The sequence below is a fragment of the Schistocerca gregaria genome, chromosome 6, assembly GCF_023897955.1.
Source record: "Schistocerca gregaria isolate iqSchGreg1 chromosome 6, iqSchGreg1.2, whole genome shotgun sequence".
NCBI lineage: Eukaryota > Metazoa > Arthropoda > Insecta > Orthoptera > Acrididae > Schistocerca > Schistocerca gregaria.
In genome coordinates this window covers 380,628,642-380,652,491 of record NC_064925.1, presented here as the reverse complement: position 1 = coordinate 380,652,491, position 23,850 = coordinate 380,628,642, and the positions used below count along the sequence as shown (strand labels likewise).

Sequence of the window (23,850 nt, the reverse complement as noted above, 5' to 3'; positions counted from 1 at the left end):
ACAAGTTGCAGGGCAACCGTAATCAATAAAATTGTCAGCAATATAATAATTGTACATAGAAGCTGGAACCAGATGGCTTATTCACATCGAAAGTCACATCTGCTCTGTAGAATTATTATATTGCAGACATTTTTACTCACTACGGTTGTGACGGAACAGCAACTTGTAATCGTTCACATCAGGGTAAAACATTCTTGCCATTTATGCCAATTAACCTTGAAAACACTTGCAAAATAAAAGACAACTGGAAGTTTTCACCACGAATTTCAAATTTGTTTATACTTTCTCCTTATACGATGTCGCATGTTTGTTGTGCCTCCTCGCGTTTTAAATCTTTCAATGCAACTGCAACGTTGTACTCCACTGTTACCAAACTTCGTAAAATACTTCTAAACTAGGGATGATGCCTTTCTGCAATACAACAACCAACGTCCAAGGACGACGGTGAGAAAGTATCGTGTAGACCAGGTGTTCCGTGCAATAGCCCACGTCACACAGCAACAGGTACGTTTTTGGCTCAGCAGTGCTGTGGTGGTGTTGTGTCGTATTTTTCTTGCTCGTTTCTGTCGGTGTTGTTATTAAAATAGCAATGATCACTTTTCCCTATTTCTATAACAACCGAATATTTCAAACCAAAGCAAATCTTACGAATAAACCTCATTCGTTTTTTAAAAAGAAATTATTTAAAAACAATTATTTCAGCACCGGTGCTATGGAAAATTGTAATGCCGGATTTCTTACCCTGTTATTAGTAAAAAATAAAAAAACCTGTTGTAAACGAAACTAAACAAATACCGAAAAATATCGATTTTGGGAACTAACATACTGGTAACTGTTTTAACCGGTCGGTTCTTCCCATCTCTACCTCGCAGTACATTGCCGACTCAAGCTGCTACAGCAAGTGAAACGAAATGGTGTACTGCATTCATGAAGTGGAGAAAGCTACGGAGCGGTAATTCGTTTTCGGTACCAATGGGAGTGCTGGAGCTGTCTGACCAATACGGATAGCCAAGGAAGCCATCTGAACTAGCCTGATTCCATTGTGTGCCATGACGGCAGACATGAACCAACAAACAAACAAAACTTCGTGTAAGATTGCATGCGAATGCACAATGCTACAGAGGTATAAATGAACACAGTTTTTTCGAGCTTTCTGCCACGTCAAGGGGTTATTACAATGTACATTCGGACGGCTGGCGAGGGCCAGCCAATTACAAAGTGTTCACTGTCGTTTTTTTCCCTTTAATAGTCATTTCAGGTTTCTCGCAAAGTGCGGGTTCCCTACTGAGAAAACTGCTCTTCAGCCAAATGTTTTACATTTTTCACAGAGGTTAAATATTTATAAAACACACATTGTGAAACAGTGTTTTTGATCATTAAAATTTCATAACATGAACTGAATTTTCAGTTAGCGGCTGACAGAATATGATAACAATTTTAAATTGGGTACACTTTCTAACGTTCTCCAAAATATTTATGTGCTCACAAACCGGCTTTCCGTTTCATACGCCATCGTGAGATGACGATTTTTGATGTCTACAGCTCTGCCATGACTGATTACATCAAACCAGAAAATGGATAATGTTACACCACCTGTGTACGCTGACAAACAGCAGTCAGCAGTCAGCAGTAGTTACAAAAACTGGTGCCTAATCCCATATGTTGACATAATTTCATAAAACCTCGCAACATAAGTTCGTGGCGTTTTTTTTGTAAGTTTAATAAATGTAACAGCTACATATAGCCGGCCGCGGTGGCCGTGCGGTTCTAGGGGCTGCGTCCGGAACCGTGGGACTGCTACGGTCGCAGATTCGAATCGTGCCTCGGGCATGGATGTGTGATGTCCTTAGGTTAGTTACGTTTAAGTAGTTCTAAGTTCTAGGTGACTGATGACCTAAGATGTTAAGTCCCATGGTGCTCAGAGCCATTTGAACTATTTTGAAGCTACATATAACAGAGACTTTAGTTGCCAATAACATACTCTTCTCCACTATTTACAACAATCTGCCAAAGCTGGGGTAACTTTTCGATGCCGCGATCCATGTTCGGAGCGCATTTTCATCCAGGAAGGAAGTTCGTTGAAGGCTGTGCGACAGAAGCGCAAAATGTGTAAATCTGAGGTCGCAAAATCAGATAAATAAGGTGGGTGCGTAATGACTTCCCAACCCAACTCATACATAGGAGAACGCGGGCGGATGTTATTGCGGAGTAGCATCACTTTTCGCAGTCTCCCTGATCGCTGTTCTTGGACTGCATCTGCAAGACGTCTTAGTTGTTGACAATATGTCAGCAGTGATGGTTACACCTCGAGGAAGCAATTCGTAGTACACCACTCCACCCCTGTTCCACCAGACAGCTGCTCTTCTGTTTCGGCTCAACCAAGGTAGGAATGGTCGGTGTTGTTCATGAGCCAATTGACGAGCAGCAAACAGAGATGCATATATGGTCACCCGCTGGTTTTTGTGATATTGGCTTGGAGCATGCGTTTGCCATACACCCGAATTTTGAACCTTCCCCATGGTATGCAAATGTCGCACGATAATGAATGATCATAGTTCATCAGGTTTGCCAGTTCTCGAGTACACTGACGTGAATCATTGTGGAACAATGCATTTAAACGGTCTTCATCACACCCCGAAGGTCTTCCTGTACGAGGAGAATCAGTAATGTCAAAACGACCATTTTTAAAGACAGAAAATCATTTTCATGCCCTGGACAGTGCAATGGTTTTGTCTCATACACGGCGCCAATGTTTCTGGCTGCCTCCGCTGCTATCACGCTCTACTGCATTCAAACAGAAAAATACGTCGGAAATGTTCCGATTTCTCCACGTGCACTCCATTTTCTAGCGTCCACAGCTGTGCTCACTATTTCCACATGACATGTGATCTCAAATAGCAACAGTAAGCTACAAATACAAAATAGCAGTCGATAAACAAGCCCATAGCAATCAAAATTCAAACACGCAAAACAAAAACTCTACGAATTCATGCACCAACCTAATGCAAACTTACATTCTGTAATACCAATAGCATATCAAAGTTTTTTTTTAATAGTAAAGACAAACTGTAACCTATCGTGGAGAGAGGTGTATGTAAAACCACAATCTAGAGCCGCGGACAAGTATTTTTTGATCAGTGAGGCACAGCTGTGGCAATCAAGTTATCTGAACACAAAAGAAGCTCGAGATTAAAAACGAACGATTCAAACTCTGCAAACCATTTTTTTAACATAAAACTGGTGCAAAGAAAATACTTTGTCACTTTGTTAAGAAAAGTAGAAAGATTACCCTTTTGAAAATATTTGAAATTAATGAATACATGTGACAGGACGGCAGTTCAGTATTAAATGACCAAACTGTTTCCTTTTTTCCCCTCTTGTTAAGCTTTAGCTGCACAAATATTAGAGTAAAATTATAAATTCAACTTCATTTTTCAGCTGTTGGTAAATGTTTCTTCACATAAAAAAGCTTTATCTTTTCCTTTTAGGTTCACTGGAACTATTTATGCATGACAAAAAATTCTTTCCTATGTAAACACACAAGATATCATCATGATTACATATTCTGTTTAAATAAGAACTATGTAAGTCGCGAGTTATTTTAATCGTGCTAGTGACATCCAATCGTAACCTGTCGATGGACCAAGAAGCGGAAATCCAGCTCGTTATCAAATACACATACTTTTGCAGAAAATTAAGAAGTGCAGTCATGTATAATATATTACTGCCAGGAAAAAAATCTACATAAAATTTAGTCAGATCTGGATAATATTTCAAAGTACTGCAAAGATTGGGAAGTTGCTGCAAAAGTTGAGAAATGTAAAACTGCAGACTTCGCAAGACGCAGAAAATGGAATGTTCAAATAGACTTAGTCGCAGGTAAAGCACGTGGCAAACTGTGGTTCATTTGCAGTATACGGGGGTAATGTAGTCTGCGGAAGAGATTGTATAGAAACCTCCCCTGCGACGCACTGTAGAATATTGGTCAACTGTGTTCGGCCCATATCCAACAGACGATACTGAATGTATATGAAAGAGTGCGGCACGAATAGTCACAGGTTTGTCTGGCCCACGCGAGAGAGTGATTGAAGGTCTGTACTGACGAAATGACAGGCGCTTGAAGACAGATGCCTACTGCAACGCAATAGCCTGTTTATAAGTCATTGTATTCATATCAGGTGTCCAGCCAGAACATCTCGTCATCTGGACACAATATTTCGGCGGTCCACCTGGCCGCCATCTTCAGGCGAGTAGGCCGTCGCACTGTCTCGCCGGAACTGAAATCAAACACGCCGTGGCGGCTTTTTTTATGCACCGACCGTGGGTCCAACGCGCGTGCGCGAAAATTGCTGCTCTCTATCAACAGGCACAATAGCGCACCGGTGGTGAAAGCTCGTGAAAACAATAAATCGATATCAAACACTACTGTCAGTTTTTGAAGACCGAGACAAGAATCGTTGTTTCTTAATGTCAAACAGAACAGCGTTCCAACTCTTACTTAAAGGATACACCTTATCTCTGTTTATAACACTGTCAGATAGCCAGATTTCAATGGCTTCTTTCACTACACAGTCCCAATACCGCGACGCAGGGGCAACCACTTGTGTCTCATCGTAAAGCATTTTATGTCCTTCCGTAAGACAATGTTCCGCCACCGTAGAGTTTTCTGGCTGAAATAAACGCGTGTGGCGAAGACGCTCCACGCAACGATCCTGGACCGTACGAATTGTTTGTCCAATATAGACCTCCCCGCAGTGGCAGGAGGGAATTTTGTAGACTCTGGGCTTTCTCAAACCTAAACCATCCTTCACCCAGCCGAACAGCGCTCTGGTCTTATCTGGCGGACGGAATACACGTTTAATATTAAATTTCTTTAAAATTCTACCTAGTTTTGAACATAAGCTCCCCGCAAAAGGTAGGAATGCCACCGACTTGCTTGTATCTTCCGTTGGTTCCCGCTTAGGTCCAAAACTGCAGAGCACCACGAATCTTATTGTCAGTATAACCAATCTGCTTGATCACAGTTTTTAGATGGTCCAGCTCTTGTGTCAAGCTATCTGTATCTGAGATGGCGTAAGCTCTCTTTACCAATGTACGTAGGACCACATTGCATTGGTACGATGGATGAGAACTTGATGCATGAAGATATCGGTCCGTATGAGTGGACTTAGGATAAACACAGTGTTCTAATGTCCCTTCGTGCCTCCTGTAGACCAAGACATCTAAAAACGGAAGTTTTCCATCCTTATCAACTTCCATCGTGAAGTTACTATTTAGATGCAGGCAGCCTGTTTGTATGGTTTCAAAACATAATATTTAATAGGGAATCTAGGAATATGCTCCAGTAGAGAGGGCAGAGACGAGATAAGACTAATTACAGCGTGGTCAGAGGTGTCTAACAGTCATTCTTCCCGAGTGGAACGCGAAGAAGGCCTAACATGTGATGCATTGTTGTGTACCTGCTGCAACACACCTACCTGGCAGTGGTGTGCAGAGTATGGATGTAGACATCGGAAAGGGATGGAGAGTGCTAGTCTGGAGACAAAAACTGGAGATACGTTCAGAGTACCGCCGCTGCCTCATATGCCAGTGGGTCGAGCAGCACATCTCAAAGACAGTCTCTGAATCTGGTGGTAGACGGAGCAGAAGAGGCGGTCTGGCAGCCACCGGTTATGAGGGCTGGCCGGCTGGCGCGATGCCTCCGCCCCAGTGTGCAACTCCAGCTGTGGGAGTCGGTCTGTGGTGCCACGCCCCGGCCTTTGCATAACACTGGACTGCCGTGTCACTTCTCACCGTGCCCCGACTCCCTTACACCGCGGGTGCTGAATTTCGAGTCCACTGCAGCTTGCGCTGCCTTACATCCCACCGGATCGAGTAACACGTCTCGAATGCAGACGGCGAGGCAATCCAATCTGGTGGCACTGCGAACGGGCCGATCTGTGCCAAACCACGAGGCGACGGGGCTACGCGTGTTCTGCACTACTCTATCTTAGCGAGCGAGTCTACTGCATCGCCCGCCCTTCGCTAGCGCAAAGACTATCACGTAACCAATGTCGACGCTGCAGTCAACGTTTATTAGCAAGTATTTCGAGCACCTGTGGATGTAAGTTCGTAGATAGACGGAGCCCACGACTTCTGTAAGTGATTATACCTTCTTTTCAATCTTTCAGCTAGTGGTTGTCTATTGCAGAAGTGCAGGCGCACGTCTCCTCTTAACATTTTCATGATTGTTTCTTTGCATGTGGCTACTGAATAAATTAGATGACATTCTTTGTCTAACAAAATTATTGCTTACTTCCGAACATGTGCCGTTTGTTCTAGTGGTCTTCGGTACGAAGAGTGGTTCGATGAAGATCTTCACACAGCCTATGCTGTCCAAATCTCTTCATCGCACCCTAACTGCTGACACCTTCAGTCATTAGAACTCGGTTGCTGAAGCAAAGCCCTGAACAATTTTTCCTCCCTCCCCCACCAACCACATTTCTGCATTACCAAATTTGCGATTGTTTGATGTCTACCAATCTAACAGTTCTTTTAGTTTAGTCAAGTTGTGCTACAAATCTTTTGCTCCCCGATTTGATTAAGTACCCCTTCTTCACCTATTCGATACACCGTTGTAATAATCAGAATTATTTTCCAGCATCACTTCTCAAAATATTTTCATCTGAACTGTTTTACTTCCACATAAGTCTAGATTCCACACAAAAATATTTTCGGAAATTCTTACGACCACTTAAATTTCCCTTATCCATTTTTATTCTCTTTACTTAGGCTATTGTCACCTATTTTCGTGCCAAAACATCAAAACTGTCTACCAATTGTACTATGTGATTTACTACTCTTGTTTAGGCACTTCAGTCTGGAACCGCGTGACCGCTACGCTCGCAGGTTCGAATCCTGCCTCGGGCATGGTTGTGTGTGATGTCCTTAGGTTAGTTAGGTTTAAGTAGTTCTAAGTTCTAGGGGACTGATGACCTCAGCTGTTAAGTCCCATAGTGCTCAGATCCATTTGAACTCTTGTTTATATTTTGATGATGTCCACCTTATAACTACTTTTCAAGACATTCTCCACTCTGTACAACTCGGCTGTGACGGTTATCAAACGGGGGAATTTGATCATGGGGATATGAATCTGAAATCAAATATTGTCCAGGAAACGTGTGTTAGAAATAATTAAAAATTTTATTCTGATGGTTTTCAAACTTTATATATTAACCATTTGTATACAGTATAGTGCTATGTCTGATCCTGTGGACTTCAGTTACTTCAGTAAGGTGTAGGTGTAGTTTAACCTGAAAAATAATAGTTAATTTAAAACACATTCGAATAATGAGTGGTGAGGGTGAGAGTGTGTCTTGATGATCGTGTGGGGATGTGCAAAGTCGAAAATGCTGCGGTCCTGCGTTCTCATGGGAGTTTCATTGGCAAGCGATATGCTTCAGCTGACACTTCCGGTAGTGTGTGTGTGTGTGTGTGTGTGTGTGTGTGTGTGTTTGTGTGGCACAGCGCTGAGCTGGGTTTCAGCTGGCACGCTAGATTCTGCAGTTGTCCGGCTGAGCAAGTTTCAGGTTGCAGGGGGAGACAGTGAATAGCAAAATGAAGCGAGCAGTCCAGAAGAGGGTCATCTGATCCTTACAGTGACCCATTGTGGGCTGTAATCATCGTATGGCAGCGAAACGTGGTAGATATTCTAAAGCGTTAATACGGAACCGATTTACGGTAGAAAAACAATTAGTTCCAGTTGTGGCCACCACGTGCAAACCTGACGCTATCAGTGCAAATAGGCGTATATAAATTTTTCCTTATGTAATGGATTAGGAACAGGACGTGAGCATTAGCTTCCAAAGTGGGAATGTTATAAGGTTGTTTTTATTACTAACCGCCCCTTACACAATTTGTTCAATATGAACACCGGAGACGTTTACGAGATGCTGCACAGAGCTACTTTTGTAGCTGGTGGCCAAAATTAGAAGTAATTTGTTTCTTGCGTAAATCGGTTCCGCATTAACACGTTAGCATATGTATCAATGTCCACTGCCATACGACACACTAATTACAGCTCACACTAGACCTCCGCGAATAGCTGCAGCTTTAATTATAACCAAGCGGTACGCCCTGACCTCTGACCTGAATTCTTTCGTTCGCCCATTGTCTTTTAAACGCACACAGGTTAAGAAATTACGAGCTCACAGACTTGTACTGTAGAAGGACACACACATGCGGAGGGGTAGGCGTTTATAGCAGACATTCACATTCTATGTGAAAAAGTCAAACGGATTGAGGATCTGAATAAAGAAATGGTACTTGAGTTTACAGCAATAATTTTAAAACTAGGGAACAACAGCCTGATTATGAAAGCTCTGTAAAGGTCACCAGGGAGCGGTATTGAAGAGTTTTTCAGTTGCCTGGAGGACCTGCTGGAGAAGACATCAGCATTAAAAAAACATGTGCTGTTTGTTGGAGCCATAAAAAAAAGTTCAAATGTGTGTGAAATCTTACGGGACCTAACTGCTAAAGTCATCAGTCCCTAAGCTTGCACACTACTTAACCTAAATTATCCTAAGAACAAACACACACACTCATGCCCGAGGGAGGACTCGAACCTCCGCCGAGAGCAGCCGCACAGTCCATGACTGCAGCGCCCAAGACCGCTCGGATAATCCCGCGCGGCTTGGAGACATCAACATAGATCCTTTAAATAACAGCAACAATTATTTGCGTTACGTTGGCCTACTTCAGTATTATAACTATTATCACATAAACTTAGAACCTACAAGAATTACTGTAGAGAGAGAGAGAGACACGCATTGACCACAACCTCACAAAGATAGCAAAGGAGAACATAAACATAACCACTGTAGAAAACGGCATATCTGACATCAAAGTCCTTACTATATAAACTGATGTTGGGATTGTAGATATACCTATAAGTGATACGTTTATGTATAAAAGAATATGTAATTATAGTAACTTACGAGGGGATTGTGCAAGGAAAAATGGGAGCCAATTTACAATGCAACCAATATGAATGATAAAAGGGAAAATTTGTATAAACTATTCAATAAAACTTTAAGTAAAACATGTCCATTAGAAAAACAAATAAAGAAAGTTATTAATCACAGAGATGAGAATTTCCTACAGAAATCATTGAACTGAGAGAGAACGTGAAAGACTGTTACATACTTTTTAGACGCACTAAATTACAATATTATTTAACAAAATACAAACTGATTAGAAAAAAATACAGAGATTCTTGGACTCACTTTAAAGCTCATAAATATGCCTATCAAATAACTAACTAAATCTGAGTTAGTAAAGCAGCCTGGCAGATAATGTATAAAGAATGTGGGAAACATCTCATGAACAAACTAGCATAACATAAAAGAAAATGACGATATAATAAATGACCCAAAAGAAGTATGTGAGAAATTCATGCAGACATTTAATGCAACTGGCACAAATGAAACACATGACTGGGCACCCAATTTAAACGTTACAGAAACTAGCCAATCTTTTTTCATGTACGGCATTACTGATAGGGACCTCCTAGCCATCATTTCAAAACTTCAAGCTAAAATGTTGTGGCTGGGATGTCATTTCATCTAAGCTGCTAACGGAATACAGAGGACAATTAGTGAAGCCTCTGACACATCTAATGAATATCTCCCTCTGCCATGGAGAATTCCCACATCTTTTGAAAATCACTGAAATCTTGACGGTGTATAAGAAGGGAATAAAAACTGACATAAAATACTACAGAGCTTCGGAAATTATTAGAAAAAGTAATATTAAATCAATTTGAGGCATATTTCATCAAACATTTAACAACCTGCAACACGGTTTTAGAAAAGGACTGTCTACTGTAACAGCATTAGCAACTTTTATTCATGAAATATTAAAAACGTTAGATGAAGGAGACAAGCTAAATGCACCTTCCTATACATGAGTGACTCTTCTGATACCGTGAGTCATAAAATTCTTTGCGTAAGTTAGACGCATAAAGGATGAGAGGAGTAACCTTACAACTACTTACCTACCGGAGTTGGTAACAACCAAATCAACCCAGAAGATACTTCAGTGTGGTGTGCCCCAAGGAAGTATACTGGCACCTTTTCTGTTTTTGTGTGCGTAACGATTTAATTGTATCCCAAAACTGTAAGGTTGTAAACTATGCTGATGACACATCTTTTGTCATCTCAAGCCATGATATGCAAATTACTGCAAACTGTAATGAAATCAATCATAATTTTCTGTCAAGTTATCTTACTGCAAAGTAAGCTACTCGTAAATAAAGAGAAGATAGTGACAATGCAGTTTATGTTTAGCTACAATCAGAACATCAATAGAATTCTATTTACACCTCCATTGGCACTTGGCTACAAAAACAAGTACAATGTTTTTGGTATAATTGTTGACGAAAACCTGCCGCGGAAAGAACATATAGACTATATGCGTAAGAAAATCAGTACAAACGTGTATTTACTGAAAAGGGTCTCAGTCTTCCTGGACCATGATAGCTTGAGGCAAATCTATTTCTCTGGGACACATCCACATTTTCAGTGTGCTAGTGAGATGTGGGATGGGGCGCCAGTTGTCTATACACACAGAATCTTCAGTCTACAGAAAAGGCAGTAAAAGTGGTAGCTAAGGTAAACAGGAGAGAGCCTTGTAGAGAAACCTTCAGAGAATGTAAAATGCTAACCATCTACTCTGTGTACATCCTGCAGGCAAATATGTTTGTGAAATAAAATCCAGAATATAACGTAACAAACAGTAATGTGCATAGGTACAATACGGGGGGAAGGGAAAACTTTCAAAGCACTGGAACTAAAAAAAAAGCTGCAGACCACAGTCCACCTACAATAGAAACCATCTTTTATGACAAGACTTCCATCTGACCTTATTTAAACACTTTAAAGAATAAACTTACACATTTATTAATAGAGAAAAGCTGTTATTCAGAAGAAGATTCCAAGTTACAATATCCCTTGGAAAAACAATGTGTATAGCATAAGTTTGTTTTTGCTACACAAAAATGATAATTTCTAATCTTCACACAATATATCAATGTTGTGAAGTCTCGCTGTAAAACAGTGTGTACAGCATAAGTTTGTTTTTGCTGCAATAAAATGATAATTTCTAACCTTCACTATTTGTATCAATATATGTGCTTATGTATGTTAACAAAACTTTTGTATATGTGAAATAAAATCTATGACAATCTCTGAAAAATTATTTTTATGTGGACAGTAAACGAACAAATAAACATCTAATTAAACTGCGCTGTCTTCATTATCTGCCACTTCTTTTAAGATATTTCATTTACAGTAGCTCGATTTTGTCTCATTTCTTTTTTTAAGGAAGACAATTAATCACTTCTTTTCTTTTCCGTCTAGTACGCGCTCCGCTTTTACAGACTTGGCAAATTTTTTATTACTGTATTTAACTTCGTATCGGATGCCTTTCCTGACGCGAAAATCGTCAAGGCAACTTGTGGGAGGGAAGCCATCTATGAGGTCAGCATTTGCCTAAACGAGCGTGGAAAACCATCTGAAAAACCACACTCAGTGTGGCCAGTGCACTGGACTACGGTGTTTCATTTGTCGCGCGGATTCGATGCCGGTCTGGCCCAACTTTCTGCCTCCAAGCTAGTGCGCTGTGCGTTATGCTATATCAGCAGGTTATGTGTGCTTACTGGGTGTTCCACAATTCCTGTTACAGAGGTGTATGGGTTCCAGAGAGGACAGTAGATGTAGCTTTAATAAGGAATCCATGTCCGGAAATTATTTCTTACCACAAATATTTCATTGGTATTTACTTAATTCGTACATCCGTTGGCATTGCCTTTTCCCGTACACAATATACCTAATAGATTTACCACGATAATTTCACGTGTATCTATTACTGCCTACAAATTAACGCAGATACTCTGCCTGTCACTGTTTTATTAATTGCCGCGTCACGAAGTAAAAAGTAGAAAGAGATCCAGTTACATAATTCATTAGATGAATTTCTCCCCAGCCAATTCGTTAAACGTATTGACAGCTGTCTGTCTGTGGTGTAAATTAAACAGATGTTGTGATTAACACCAGATTACGTAGTTTCAGTTTCAAACATAATAATATTATTAAATAAGCGATGAATGTTTTGGTATTTCTGGAACGTTTGAGCTGCGAGTTTATTTGAAATTAACCACAAATCAGTAGCAGTGACAAATCTGTTGTACTTGCCAATTTTTAAAACCGAATATAAGGCCATAAGAACGAAGGTAAAGTGGAAGTGACGTTCATGGCGTCACCGCAGGAGGTTGCGTGTTATATTCTTTTCATACTCAGCACTTTGTGAAGGATTGATGCATTTTGAGAAAGTCTCTGATGCAGTGTCAACTGAAGTTTTCATATGCTTAAACCGAAAAACGAATAAAGGAAACGATTTTAACTGAACATAATTGAGTGACCTTCGTTTTGCGCAGTTTTCTGTATTCAGTATAGCTTCAATATGTAATCGAAGAATTTAACGTGTCAAGATTGGAAGTTTGTGTGAGAACAACTAATATTATATACAATCAATACATCGAAATTAGAATTGTACTAGCCAAGTCAGATAAACAGTTAATGCCGTTATATGCAGGTGAAAACAGCGACTTGAAGTGAATGGTGAATAAAAGCGACCCGCAATTTCCAAAACTGAGCTTTCCGCGTATCTAAAAAGAAAACCTTACAATGAAAGTGTGTGCCCAGTTTTGACCTGTGGAACTGAGAGCAATGGAGAGGCGACTGTTTAGAATAAACAGGGGAGATAGCGAAATTAATGAATCAGGAGACAGACTGGAATAGTACAAGTAGTTACGATTCCTATGGAAATGAAACGGTAGTGTGTGATACATATGGGAAGGCGTACGAATGGCTGGCGGACTGAGAAAGTCATCTGCTGCATTAAAAAAAAAACGAGCAAAGTGCTAACCCTCGACCTGATGGGAGCTGGGTAAGTGACATCTGAAACTTACACGACTGACTCGCATAGTTGCACAACGCTGGAAGCCAGTCTCAAGGGGTCCACCGATTTCCTCAGACTTATTTGTAAGGCTGCTGCTAATTCGTATTCGCCAAAAACTGAAATGCCACCTACCACAGTCCGAAGAGCACGCCGTCGCATATACAGTCCGTCCGGTCCACATCCTTTCCTTCAGCCCGCTATTGGTTCTGCAGAAGTCCGGGCACGGCACAGAGAAATATCCAGTATTTGCACTCCGAGACAAAAAAAATTTGCAGACCAACCACGAAGGAATTATCTGAATGGGATGGTAATCAGCAGATGTAATGCATATGCACAGACAAACAACTGATTACAACTTCAGAAAACTTGGATGATTTATTCAAGAAAGAGAACTTCAAAAATTGATCTAGTCAATACAGCGTTGGTCCACCTCTGGCCCTTCTAAAAGCAGTTATTCGGCTTGGTATTGATTGAGTCGTTAGCTGTCCCCTTCAGGGGTATCGCGCCAAATCCTGTTCAATTGGCCAAAATCCCTAGCTGGTTGGAGGGCCCTTGCTTCGAACTTTCTCAGTTTGGGATAGATACGGCGACATTGCTGGCCAAGGTAGGGTTTGGCAAGCACGACGACAGGCAGCAGAAACTCTCGCAGTGTGTGGACGGGCATTATCTTGCTGAAATGTAAGCCCAGGACGGCTTGTCACGAAGGGTCTCCAGATAAGTCTTAGCTGGTTATGGGGTCTCAGTTCGAAGCGAAACTCGCCACTGAAGACAATTATACTACACTGAATGAGATTCCAGGCGCAAGACGTGTCTGGAGACGCCCCAGACAAGGGTGAGATACTAACCTGACTGTCACCCTCCATACGGCTCGACAAGTAAGAGTGCTGGTCTGGGGTACCATTTTATTTCATAGCAGGCTCCCTTGGTTGTCATCCGGGGCTACTTTACAATAAAACTTCACGCCGGCGATATCTAACGCCCCGCTTTGTTTCCCTTCATGGCAGCGCATCTTGGGATTACATTTCAGCAAGATAATGCCCGCCCGTAAACACCGAGAGTTTCTACTGCTTACTCTACTGAGGATATAAAGCTCATTTGTCAACCGCGTGTTTATTGCCATATACGCCTGTCAGTATAAGGGGATTGTTTTACCTGGTTTCCTTGTTTTTCGCGCTTGAAAATGTGGTAATGCGGTACCGAAAAATGTTGTGGCAATTATTAGACGATTGACAACTGGGCTGAATATCCTCAACAGTGCTTCTATGAAGTTTGGAAGGTTGGAGACGAAGTACTTGCGGAAGTAAAACTGTGAGTACGGATCATGTGTCGTCCATCGGTAGCTCAGATAGTAGAGCACTTGCCCGCGAAAGGCAAGAGTCCCGAGTTCGAGTCTCGGTCCGGCACACAGTTTTAATCTGCCAGGAAGTTTCAGTTGTATGACGGCTTAACATTAGTTATTTCTGCAGCTTTTCTTCGTGCTTGCCAAACCCTAACATGGTCAGGATGGTGGCCCCATCTCTTCCAAACATCGGAACATTATGGGCAGCTCCGTATTTTGGTGATCTAATGCACCAACGGACAGAATTTGGCACGGTATCCCTAAAGAGAGCATCCAACAACTCTATCAAACAGTGCTAAGCGGAATAACTGTTTGTATAAGGGCCAGAGGTGGATCAACGCGCTATTTACTTGCTCAATTTGTGAAGCTCTTTCTGTGAATAAGTAGTCCAATTTTTCTGAAATTCAGACCATTTATAAGTTTTTACATGTGCATCACAGCTTTCGATTTCCATCTCATTGGGATAATTCCTTAGTGCTATGTCGTCTTTTTGTCTTAGGGTGTCGTTCAGGACACTTTACTGCATTACGAGCCATATCCTCGACATCTTCTTGGCCCTTACTTTTTGTATCATTTATTTTTTCGGTTGATATAGAGAAATATAGTTTTCTTGGGATATATATCTGTCATGATAACCAGTTACTTGAGTCAAAGTTCGAATACAAAAATACACATGTAAGATGAAAGATATTGTGGAATACGTTAAGCAGCATTATTATCGATAACGTACCATTTAGGATGTATAAAAGAACGTATCAGAAACTTTACGATTTATTATCGATAGGAAAATCTTACAGAAAGCTTTTATGGACATGGGTCCAAAAATCGTCGTTATAGAGTTATGGAAGGAATTCCCCGATGTGACTCTTTGTTGTGTAATTTTCCTCAAATGTGCATGTTCTCCCACTCTCTTGTTTACAGTCAGTCAGGGCATTCACTCTAAAACACGATGCAACAATAAAAAGGCTGATTAGCACTTCTGTTCCACCCTGTGACTTCGGCATCTTTTATTACCAGCGTAGTGTATGCAATACCACGTCTCGTGCAGATGACCGATGCCTTGTTCGAATCTAATCTAGTGCGTCCTCTTCGCAAGTGATTAGTCGTTCCCACACGACTTCCCGTCTCATTCTTAGAACTGAAACATAGATAGAACAGCTTTCTGGAGAGTACCTTTCTTATCCCAGAGATCTAGTTCTGCCGAAGAACAGCTGTACAGCTTTCGCAGAGGCAATATCTCTTCGTGTATTAACTAACTTAGCGACCACTGTTTATCTCACGTTTGCGCAGTAACTACAACAAAATAATTGTATTAACATATATTAGGCCTATTGAAAAAGGAAGATTCGTTTCTGTTTCTGTGGAGTTGTGACAAAGCTGATTTGTCGTGTTAACTGTCAAGATAACTAGTTTTCTTTGATTTAATTCACAAATTGCAACACGTTCTAAACTTTCCACAGTAATGAAGGCCATAGAAGCATGTTCTTTTGTTAATGTACTTCTGGCCAAAAAGCGGTTTTGGTAGCTGGAGTCTGATTTTTAATAATCTTGTCTTTTGCATTCTTGTTGTGGTATTTCCATACAAACTTTCACCCCACTCGACATAATCATTTTTAATCGAGAAGTCAGATATCAGTTCTCACAGATTTTCCTTTAAAAAGTTTTAATAAAACATTTTCATAAAAGTTTTCATCCCTCTTTCACCTCGTTGAAGATTGAAATTCCAAAAACATTCAAACACGTATTTTTTAAATTTCTGATCGGGAAGTGAAACACCAATTTTCATAGACGTAGCTGTGAAAACTAAAAAGTTCTTTAATAATGGTTTATAAAAAAAAGACTTTCACCTGCTGTTTCACCCATTGTACGGGTTGAATTCCCAAAAACTTTACAACACCTTTTTTTGTTTCTGACTTAGAATCAAGTGCCAGTTTTCGTAGTTCTGACTTAAAAATTGCTTTAATAGCGACATATTTTCAAAAAATATTTCAGCCCCTATTTAACCTCCTTAGGGTGAAATTCTTTCTGAAACAATGCCTATAGTATAAGACGAACATCCTCGCCAAATTTCAAGTTTGTATTGTTAATGGTTTGGGCTGGGCGATGATGAGTCACTGAATCAGTCAGGACATTTTGTTTTATACAGTATATAGAGATAGTACCGCACATTGATCCATACCGTCAATAGAATTGCGGTCATGTTTCTTTCTATTTGGAGTAGTTTGTCGAATCGTAAGAACATCGGTACCGCTTTCCTGGCTACGTAATTCGCATTCCGTCCAGCATGCTGCCACATTCTGCTGTTGCCGACTTCACGTCAATAACTCTAACCACGTCTGCCTCGGTAGCTGTGCGATCAGCGTAGTAGGTTGCTAACTGAGGGGATCCGGGTTCGATTCCTGGCCACGTCGGAGACATTTTCCGCATGGGGACTGGATGTATTATTGTCCTTACGTTCGAATCCTCGTAACTGACATGAAAATCTTCTCCAATACTCTATCGTATCGGCTCCCCATAACTGTGATAGCTGCATGGGCACGACCCGAAACCGAGTGAATTGAAAGAAAAAAAAGCCTCTAACGACTGCAGTAACAGGTCGTCGCTTCCGCTCACGATCGCTCTCGTCCTTGCTCGCTGTGAGGTAGCGCCACACACGACTTTTGAATTGAACCTGGCACTAATGATACAATCAGTTGTTGCTTTGCCACGTACAAGAGTGTTGTGGATGTACTCATGAACGAGTGTGTCGTGCAAATTTTGAGAATCGGTAAGTCAGATAGACTGTGGAACCCCACTTCAAACTCCGCCGTTTCAAATGAGAGCTGTAAGTGACAATTTGGCGCTGTTCACCAAATTTTCCTTCCCCTCGAAACCGACTGGAACACGAAAGCCACAAATTGTTGTGGTACCAAGAATATTATGGACTGTATGGCAAGCTGAAGCATCGAGTTGTGCTGCCGTGTAGAGAGACCTGTTGATTCGGCTGTTTCGAACCATTACATTTAAGCTACGCCTTATGGTGCTAAAATTTGCGTCCGATTTGAAGGAACGGGGATTAAAAGATCACATATTCACTGAAATGCAAAGTTTTATCAGGTAGAGTAACTACAGCGAAGGACGTCTATTGATCTTGGTTATTACACTTACATTTCATTCAAATAACTGGCGCCGGCCTCTGTGGACGAGTGGTTCTAGGCGCTTCAGCCCGGAACCGCGCGGCTCCTACCGTCGCAGGTTCGAATCCTGCCTCGGGCATGGATGTGTGTGATGTCTTTAGGTTAGTTAGGTTTAAGTAGTTCTAAGTCTAGGGGACTAATGACCTCGGATGTTAAGTCCCATACTGCTTAGAGCCATTTAAATAACTGGTTACAATGACATGTATATATCTAAAAAAAAAAAAAAAAAAAAAAAAAAAAAAAAAAAAAAAAAAAAAAAAAACAAAAAAAAAAAAAAACAAAAAAAACCAAAAAACAAAAAAAGACGCCCCACGAAGGAATTATCCGAATTGGATAATTGGATGGAAATCAGTATATGTGGTGTACAGACATGTCAATAAGACAATGGTCCATCCATGGCTCATAGGCTTGCCATTGATAGAGTTGTTAAGAGTTTCCAGAATGAGATTTTCACTCTGCAGCGGAGTGTGCGCTGATATGAAACTTCCTGGCAGATTAAAACTGTGTGCCCGACCGAGACTCGAACTCGGGACCTTTGCCTTTCGCGGGCAAGTGCTCTACCAACTGAGCTACCGAAGCACGACTCACGTCCGGTACTCACAGCTTTACTTCTGCCAGTATCCGTCTCCTACCTTCCAAACTTTACAGAAGCTCTTCTGCGAACCTTGCAGAACTAGCACTCCTGAAAGAAAGGATATTGTGGAGACATGGCTTAGCCACAGCCTGGGGGATGTTTCCAGAATGAGATTTTCACTCTGCAGCGGAGTGTGCGCTGATATGAAACTTCCTGGCAGATTAAAACTGTGTGCCCGACCGAGACTCGAACTCGGGACCTTTGCCTTTCGCGGGCAAGTGCTCTACCAACTGAGCTACCGAAGCACGACTCACGTCCGGTACTCACAGCTTTACTTCTGCCAGTATCCGTCTCCTACCTTCCAAACTTTACAGAAGCTCTTCTGCGAACCTTGCAGAACTAGCACTCCTGAAAGAAAGGATACTGTGGAGACATGGCTTAGCCACAGCCTGGGGGATGTTTCCAGAATGAGATTTTCACTCTGCAGCGGAGTGTGCGCTGATATGAAACTTCCTGGCAGATTAAAACTGTGTGCCCGACCGAGACTCGAACTCGGGACCTTTGCCTTTCACGGGCAAGTGCTCTACCAACTGAGCTACCGAAGCACGACTCACGTCCGGTACTCACAGCTTTACTTCTGCCAGTATCCGTCTCCTACCTTCCAAACTTTACAGAAGCTCTTCTGCGAACCTTGCAGAACTAGCACTCCTGAAAGAAAGGATATTGTGGAGACATGGCTTAGCCACAGCCTGGGGGATGTTTCCAGAATGAGATTTTCACTCTGCAAAGAGTGTGCGCTGATATGAAACTTCCTGGCAGATTAAAACTGTGTGCCCGACCGAGACTCGAACTCGGGACCTTTGCCTTTCGCGGGCAAGTGCTCTACCAACTGAGCTACCGAAGCACGACTCACGTCCGGTACTCACAGCTTTACTTCTGCCAGTATCCGTCTCCTACCTTCCAAACTTTACAGAAGCTCTTCTGCGAACCTTGCAGAACTAGCACTCCTGAAAGAAAGAATACTGTGGAGACATGGCTTAGCCACAGCCTGGGGGATGTTTCCAGAATGAGATTTTCACTCTGCAGCGGAGTGTGCGCTGATATGAAACTTCCTGGCAGATTAAAACTGTGTGCCCGACCGAGACTCGAACTCGGGACCTTTGCCTTTCGCGGGCAAGTGCTCTACCAACTGAGCTACCGAAGCACGACTCACGTCCGGTACTCACAGCTTTACTTCTGCCAGTATCCGTCTCCTACCTTCCAAACTTTACAGAAGCTCTTCTGCGAACCTTGCAGAACTAGCACTCCTGAAAGAAAGGATATTGTGGAGACATGGCTTAGCCACAGCCTGGGGGATGTTTCCAGAATGAGATTTTCACTCTGCAGCGGAGTGTGCACTGATATGAAACTTGGTAGAGCTCTTGCCCGCGAAAGGCAAAGGTCCCGAGTGCGAGTCTCGGTCGGGCACACAGTTTTAATCTGCCATTAAGTTTCATATCAGCGCACACTCCGCTGCAGAGTGAAAATCTCATTCTGGAAACATCCCCCAGGCTGTGGCTAAGCCATGTCTCCACAGTATCCTTTCTTTCAGGAGTGCTAGTTCTGCAAGGTTCGCAGAAGAGCTTCTGTAAAGTTTGGAAGGTAGGAGACGGATACTGGCAGAAGTAAAGCTGTGAGTACCGGACGTGAGTCGTGCTTCGGTAGCTCAGTTGGTAGAGCACTTGCCCGCGAAAGGCAAAGGTCCCGAGTTCGAGTCTCGGTCGGGCACACAGTTTTAATCTGCCAGGAAGTTTTGTTAAGAGTTGTTAGATGTTCTCCTCATGGATATCGTGCCAAATTATATCCAAAATGGCGAGCTAGATCGTCAGAATCCCGAGATGGTTGGATGGCCCTGCCCACAATGCTCCAACGTCTTCAATTGAGGAGAGCGCCCAGCGATCTCACTGGAAAAATTAGGGTTTGGCAAGCACGAACACAAACAGTAGATAGTCTCACGTTGTGGGTGCGGGCATTTTCTTGCTGAAATGTAAGCCCAGAGTCGTCTGTCATGAAGGCCAACGAAACGGGGCATAGAATTATCACGACGCGCCGCCGTGCTGAAATAGTGTCGCAGATGACAACCTTCTATGACAAGAAATGACACCCCAGACCATCGCTCCTGGCTGAAAGTCTGTACGGCGGCCGACAGTCAGGATGGTGTCCCACCACTGTTCAGGGCCTCTCCAGACACGGCTTCGGCCTGGAATCTCGTTGACTTGAGTAGAGTTCTCAGTGATGAGTCCCGCTTCAAAATGAGCCCCAATGACCAATGAAGACGACAGTGTCTGGATTCGCCCTGGACAGCAATTGGGTACCAATTGTCGCCCGCCATACGGCGCAACATCTAAGAGTGGTGGTCTGGGATGCCATTTCTTTTCATAGCAGGTCACTTTGGTTTTATTACTTTCGTTATGGCAGCAACACACGCAACCGCTACGAAATTGTCTAGAATGAAAAACAGTACTAAATCTCGACCATGGTTTCTGCTATAATAATATCGCAGTCTTCAGAAGTCATAAGCTTTTAAAAATGAAAACGTCTTAGCCCAGCGGCAGCGTCAAGATCAATAAAATAAAATAACTACAACAGACATAAGCCTGTTTCGATCATAAGTAAAACTACATACGGTGCCATCTGTAGATGTAGTGGTGGAGGACATACGGTGCCATTGATTTTATTGATCTTGACGCAGCCGCTGAGCTAAGACTGAAACGTCCCCTTAGAAAAATTTATGAATTACTGTGCTGATAAACCTCTTACGTTATTTGATTTTCGAACAGCTGAGAAAAACTGAACGTACTCAGACATTTCTCTCTTATTCTGATCAACACTAAACTGACACACAATATTTTTAGCGCAACGCAATCTGACTTTCAATAATCCCTACAAAAGAATGGCCCTGAGTAACAATAACCTATACCTTTCATGAAACACTTACCTCACAAAAAACTTCGTTACTCGAACTACTGCAATACAGCGAGCGCCACTACTGCCAGCTAAATAAAAGATTCTAACTACTGATAGGCATAGGTAGCAAATGAAATATGTTCATGAGATACAGTATTACAAATTTACTCTTTCTGATGGAAACAGGTCCAGATCATCCGCTCTCAAAACTCCACCATCTCCCTCCCCACAAACACCACTTCTGGCGGCTCACCTCCAACTGCGCAACGCTACGTGCTGTTCACATTCAACTGCCCAACACTACAATAGCGAATATTCAAACAATGCCAACCCGCCACAGACTGCACACAGCACAGCCAGTGTGATTTTCATACAGAGCGCTACGTGACATTACCAACATAAAAACCTGAACAACCACCTTACAAGACGTTTTTCATTTTTAAAAGCTTGTGACTTGTGAAGAAGGCTATATTATTATAGCAGAAACCATAGTAAAGGTTTAGAATAAACATAATTAGTGCAAATCTGGGCTGTTTCTCATTCGAGACCCTTTGGTTTTCACCCGCAGCATCCTTCCAGCACAGCGATATTCTACACCCCGTTTTGTTGCCCTTCATGGCAAGCCGTCCTGCGCTTACATTTCAACCAGATAAGGCCAGCCTGCATGTGGCGGGAGTATCTGCTGCTTTTATGGCAGCTTGCCAAAGCCTCCCTGTGCCAGCGACGCCGCCGTATCTCTATCCCAATTAAGAATGGATGGAGCACTATGTGGAGCCCAAGCTCGAGGTTTTGACGATCTAACGTGCAAACTGAACAGAATTTGGTACGATATCCCTGAAGAGGGCACATAACAAGTCTATCAGTCAGTGCAAACAAGTCTATCAATCAGTGCAAAGCCCAATAACTGATTGCATAAGGGCCAGAGCTGAACCAACACGTAACTGATTAGCTCAATTTGTGAAGCTTTTGAATAAAACATCTTTTTTTCTGAAACTGTAACCTTTTGTTTCTTTGTACATGTCCGTCACATCTACCGATTTCCGTCCCATTCAGATAAGCCCTTCGTGATACGTCGTTTTCCTTTTTTTGTCTTAGAGTGTACATATACATCTTATCTACTCAGAGGAGTCGTAATCCTACATTCTCAGATGTGATCTATCTTGTTGAAATCACGACATCAAAGTGAGTTCACTACTATGCTTCTCAAACCACTGTACTGTCTTTTTGGCCCTGTGACATGTGCAGTTATCCTGCTAGAAGATGGCAAAACCGTCGAGGAATACTTCAAGCATGAAGGGATACAGGTGGTCCTCCATACGTTCACGCATTCCACAGCTTCAGTCACTAACACAGACTCCATGGAATGATTATGGCCGCACAAAGGCAATTAACAGAATTTGAACTCAGAATGGTAGTTGGAGTTGGACACATTGGGAATTCCACTTCGGAAACCGTTACGGAATTCAATATTCCGAGACCCACAGTCTCGAGAATGTGCCGAAGAAACCAAAGCAATTGCCGACGGACTTCACTTAACGACCAAGAGCAGCGGCGTTTGCATACTGTTGTCAGCGCTGAGAGACGAGCAACACTGCGTGAAATAACAGCAGAAATCAATGTGGGACGTGCGACTAACCATGAGCTGGTCACATGAGTCCCGATTTCATTTGGTAAGAGCTGACTGTAAGGTTCGGGTGTGGCGCAGATCCCGCTAAGCTATGGGCCCAAATTGTCAACAAGGCGCTGTGCAAACTGGTGATGGCTCCAAAATGGTGTGTTTTGTATCCCGCCTGGAAGGTGGCGTGTGTATGCTCCTGAAAACTGAAAGGTTGGACGAATGAAGAAGGTAAGTAGGAGCAGGAAAAGGTAAAACACGATGGTACTGCGAGTGAGTAAAAGTGGTTTACTGTTGCATGAATATTTACAGAGGCATACACAACTTAGTACGTAGGTGCGAAGCTGAAGCGAAGTGTCCCGGCCGTCTGCTCTCGATCAAATGGGCAACATCTGGAGCTAGAGGGCGCTGTCGTCGGTGTCGGTGTCGTAGTGCCAATCTACGCCGTGGCATCGTAGCTATCGATACCACAGTGTGGACTGTATTTACATGGACTGGGCTGGATTCTCTGGTGCAACTGAACCGATCACTAACTGGAAATTATTATGTCCGGCTATTTGGAGACCACTTACAGGATTTCATAGACTTTATGTTCCCAAACGACGATGAAATTGTCACGAGGCCACAATCGTTCACGATTGGTGTGAAGAACTTTCTGGATAGTTCGAGCGAATGATTTTGCCCGGCAATAATCCCATCGAACATTTATGGGACATAATCGAGAGGTCATTTTGTGCACAAAATCATGCGCCGGCAGCACTTTCGCTGCTTTGGACGGCTATAGACGCAGCGTGGCTCAATACTGTCGTCTTGTTCAGTCCATGCCTTGTCGTGTTGCTGCACTGCACAGGTGAAAGGATGTCCGACACGGTATTCGGAGGTTTTCCATTGCTTTTGTCACCTCAATATACAGAGTGTTACAAAAAGGTACGGCGAAACTTTCAGGAAACATTCCTCACACACAGAGAAAGAAAATACACTCCTGGAAATTGAAATAAGAACACCGTGAATTCATTGTCCCAGGAAGGGGAAACTTTATTGACACATTCCTTGGGTCAGATACATCACATGATCACACTGACAGAACCACAGGCACATAGACACAGGCAACAGAGCATGCACAATGTCGGCACTAGTACAGTGTATATCCACCTTTCGCAGCAATGCAGGCTGCTATTCTCCCATGGAGACGATCGTAGAGATG

General features: G+C 42.5%; 1 non-coding gene across 1 annotated transcript; it reads right to left on the bottom strand.

The window, feature by feature from the left end:
* Positions 1-18,616: 18,616 nt before the first annotated feature.
* On the bottom strand, positions 18,617-18,691 carry Trnas-uga (transfer RNA serine (anticodon UGA)). Its single transcript has one exon. It is a non-coding gene; the product is annotated as a tRNA-Ser (tRNA).
* Positions 18,692-23,850: the final 5,159 nt, after the last annotated feature.